The sequence below is a fragment of the Podarcis liolepis genome (assembly GCF_965112155.1).
Source record: "Podarcis liolepis genome assembly, chromosome: 1".
In the NCBI taxonomy this organism is placed as follows: domain Eukaryota; kingdom Metazoa; phylum Chordata; class Lepidosauria; order Squamata; family Lacertidae; genus Podarcis; species Podarcis liolepis.
Window position 1 is genome coordinate 17,550,882 of NC_139554.1, and position 4,482 is coordinate 17,555,363.

Below are 4,482 nucleotides of genomic sequence, written 5' to 3' on the forward strand. Positions count from 1 at the left end.
TTGGGGCCTTGGGGGAGGGGGTGGTGAATACTTGGAACACTTGCAAAAACTGAACCCCTTTGGGAAACAATTCAGATTTCACCCAGTCTTTCCTCCCCACCTTTTCCTACATCGCCCTTAAGGCAGTTGTATAGAAAGTTACTAATAAATAAATGATGATGACAATGAATTATTATTATTACTACTACAACTACTACTACTACTACTATATAATTAAGTGTTATGTGTAATAATAATAATAATAGTTTCTTTAGGATAAAAACACTGGAGACTTAAAGTTGCTTTAAAGCATTTGCTAGGTTTACCAATATAAATAAGCAGATCCTATTGGAATAAACCAGTTTCCTTTCAAATAAGGAAAGCAGACAGACCCCCCCAGAAATCTGCACCTTCAGTTTCCACTAAATCTAGATGCAAGTTCAGTTCAGTTCTATCTTTCTCTGTCCATTCAAACCCCAAACTGCTGTTTTTCATGTACTCCCCTGAGATGATTAATGACTCGATGATGATGATAATGAATAATAATTATTATAATATGATTTATTAATTAATTGTTCTTTAGTTTCTTCAGGATGAAAACACTGGGGAATTGCGGTCCCTTTGAAGTATTTGCTAGATTTGCAAATATAAACGAGGAGAGCCTATTGGAATAAACCAGTTTTCTTTTTTAAAAGAAAGGAAAAAAGGCAGCAGATAGATTTCCAGACACCTATGCAAGTCTGCACCTTCGGTTTCTGCTAAGTCCAGCTATAACTCTCAGTTCTCCTGTTCTATTTTTCTCTGTCCATTCAAACCCCAAACTGCTGTGTTTCACATGCAGATAATTTGTTTCAGATCCTACCCCCTGCAGGTGAAAATTAACATTTTAGTTTTGTCCCTGACCACACATTCACAGTGATCAAGCCAGCCAAAACTCATAAATACAAGAAAAACAGTGTGATCGTGCACCATCATATTGCTTAATGTCATTCCTGCTATCTGTTAATATTTTTTTCTCATTTTTGTATATTTAGCTGCATACGTCATTATTTGCCTGTGGAGTTGTTGTTTTTAAGAAAAAGACAAGGGAGAAGAGGGAAAACCATAACTGCAAAAAAATATTATTAAATGCAGTGTATTGAAGCAAGGTTGTTTCCTCGGGTGACAAAATTTTCTTTGGCTAGTTTTGTTCCAGCAACTAAGAGAAATCCCCCCTCCCCCAAAGAAACAGATGCTTCTGTAATTTGCTGAGGCTACTCCAATAAAGAACATCATCTTAACTAAATGATCTCATTGAGGAAGGTGATGGGAGCAATAAATAGCTTGATGATGTAAACAAATAATGCGAGCCAAGCTTCAGTCTTTGGGATGGGGGTGGTCTTGGGTGCGCTGAAACCCTGCCACAACTCAAAGTTTTTTGCCTTTCTACCAAGCAGTCACTATGGCAATGGGGAAATATTGTGATGTATAGGAATTATGAGGCTATGATTCAGAAAGAACAGAAAGAGCATTCAAAGTCTCGTTGGGCAAATTGTACACCAGCATGTTTCAATAGCAATGTACAGATTCAGAGACGGCCGATATCCTAGTCCAGCTGCCTTTTATTTCATTTATTTATTCTATTCCATTTTTATACCACCTTTCCTTTAAGGAGTTCAAGGTGGCATGCATAGTCTCCTCCTCCCAACGAGAAAAACCCTGTAATGTCGATTAAGCTGAGACTGTGTGACTGGCCCAAGGTCACCCACTGAGTTTAATGGCTGAACAGGGATTTGAATCCTGATCTCCCTGGTCATAGATGACAAAACTTTGATGGCAGAAAGTGAGGAGGAATTAAGGAACCTCTTAACAACGGTGAAAGTGGACAGCGCAAAATATGGTCTGAAGCTCACCATCAAAAAAACTAAGATCATGGCCACTGGTCCCATCACCTCCTGGCAAATAGAAGGGAAAGAAATGGAGGCAGTGACAGATTTTACCTTCTTGGGCTCCATGATCACTGCAGTCACGAAATTAAAAGATACCTACTTCTTGGGAGAAAAGCGATGACAAACCTAGACAGCATCTTAAAAAGCAGAGACATCACCTTGCTGACAAAAATCCATATAGTTAAAGCTATGGTTTTCTTAGTGATGTATGGAAGTGAGAGCTGGACCATCAAGAAGGCTGATCGCCAAGAATTGATGCCTTTGAATTATGGTGCTGGAGGAGACTCTTGAGAGTCCCATGGACTGTAAGAAGATCAAACATATCCATTCTGAAGGAAATCAGCCCTGAGTGCTCACTGGAAGGGCAGATCCTGAAGCTGAGGCTCCAATACTTTGGCCACCCCATGAGAAGACTCCCTGGAAAGGACCCTGATGTTGGGAAAGATGGAGGGCACAAGGAGAAGGAGACGACAGAGGACAAGATGGTTAGACAGTGTTCTCGAAACTATCGACGTGAATTTGACGAAACTGCGGGAGGCAGTGGAAGACAGGAGTACCTGGCGTGCTCTGGTCCATGGGGTCATGAAGAGTTGGACACGACTAAGCTACTAAACAACAACAACAACTCCCTAGTCCTAGTCCAACACTCTTGCCACTCTTACCACACTGTCTTATATTTAATCAGGCCAATAGCTGTTCTGGCTTAGGACTGTCTCCTCTCTGACTGACAGTGATTCTGCAAGGTCTCAGGAAGAGGTGTTTCCCAGCCCTGAGACCCCACTGAGATCCTTTTAACTGGGGGTGCTGGAAGTTAAACTCGGGGAGACCCAATATTAGAAAGTGATCTCTTAGAAAATAACAGTCACCCAGTCCCAAGGCACTCAAGGCAACTTAGGAAGCAAGGGGGGGGGAGGAACCCCACACCCAAACATCTAAAACCAACAATTAGAACATACACAAATATAACAAGAGCAGGAAAAGCAGGCATATAACCCAGCCAAAAACTATCAGGAGGGCTAAAAGAATCTCATCACTGCTAATGGCAGGTATAGCCACACACTCACTGCTTATAAGACAGAAGGCAGGCAGGTGGGGAATAGCAGATTGGTGGGGTTGTACCATCGCTGAACAAGCATTTTGACATCCTGCAATGCCCTTATGGCTCTTAACCTTTCCCCAGGTCACTGAGAGACTTCTTTTCAGGAAATGGCTAATAAGCTAAATAACCCTTTATTCTTTCTGTGGTGTCATGGGTGTGCTACAAAGGGCACAGACAGAAGGAAGGTAGAGAGATTTGAGTGCAGGCCCGTTCTTCTCATCCTCTAGCAACTTCAGTTGAACCCTGAACACGTGCTTCCCAGTTCTGTGCACCTATAATCAAAAGTGTGCAAAAGTGTATAACTCCCCTAATATATTGCCCACTACTCCATTCGTCCCACACCCATGCTCCCCAAGCAACAGTTTTGGTTACCTGTTTTCTCCCCAAACGTGTTTTTCTGGAGCCAGCCCTATGGATCTTACACCCAAGTCTGTGTACTGTAGGTCTGGCACTTTAGATAAAGGGGCATGTCAGAAGTGGGGAACCTCCAGATGTTGCTGGTCTCCAATGCAACTACAATAGCCAGGAATGATGGGAACGACATCGAGAAGGCTTCTCAACTTTGGTGTATCCATTTAATTAAGTACCACTTTCTGGTTTCCATGACAGAGGATATGTAAACTGCAATGAAAAGGATGCTCAGATGAGCACTGTCTAGGTTCACCTCTAATCGATCTCCTCTGCCTCGTTTTTGTACTTCTTTAAGTACAATCTCCTACAATCAAACCCGTGCTTTATCTTTCTGTTTGGCCTCCTTTCTCACCCAAGAAACACTTCCTGTGCTGGAATGGTGCAACTGTCTCTTCTCTTTTTTTGGTTCATATCCCATGGGTGAGGCTGAGTCGTACTCCCCCCCCCCCCATGCTTTTCCAGCTTAAGTTCCGCACTCCCTGGTGTGGCCTTTTCATGAGCTTGTCGCCAAGGGAAGCTGTCTGATCCCACCTCCCATGGGGTTTGGTGGCAGAAGGTACAACGGAGCCCCTTTGGCATCAATATGATTATACAAGTATTCCTCCAACTCAAAATGACCAGCCGTCAGGACTGTTGCCCGGCAACACGAAACTCTAGTGCAAACTGGGAGCTTCATTAATCTTTTAAAATACTGTATTTTGCCTTGCCGACTCATAAATAATGGATGCCGATTTGGGGGCATCCTTGCAATGCGCCCATTGGCATCTCGACAGGAAGCAAGTCAATTATAATAGCCCCCCCCAACCAAAAAACAACCCTGATTTTTACTTGATCCAACTGTTTTGCTTTGAACCACATTCTGTTCAATACATGGATTGTGGTTGCGTGTTCAAACCACAGAGGGGGTGTTTGAGGTTACATCGTGAAGATAACAGCTCTTCCTTGACTAAATCATGCAGTCAAGTCACCTATTGTTGGGGGGGGGCTATTTTAAACTTATATTGCACCACCCATCACAAAAGAAACGATGAATTTGTTTTGCTTGCTGCACAGGTTACAAACACT

At 42.7% G+C, this 4,482-nt stretch overlaps 1 protein-coding gene across 3 annotated transcripts in view; it reads right to left on the reverse strand.

Moving 5' to 3' along the window:
• Nucleotides 1–4,482, reverse strand: part of EML1 (EMAP like 1) — a 136,638-nt gene that overhangs the window by 85,114 nt on the left and 47,042 nt on the right. The window lies entirely within an intron of this gene.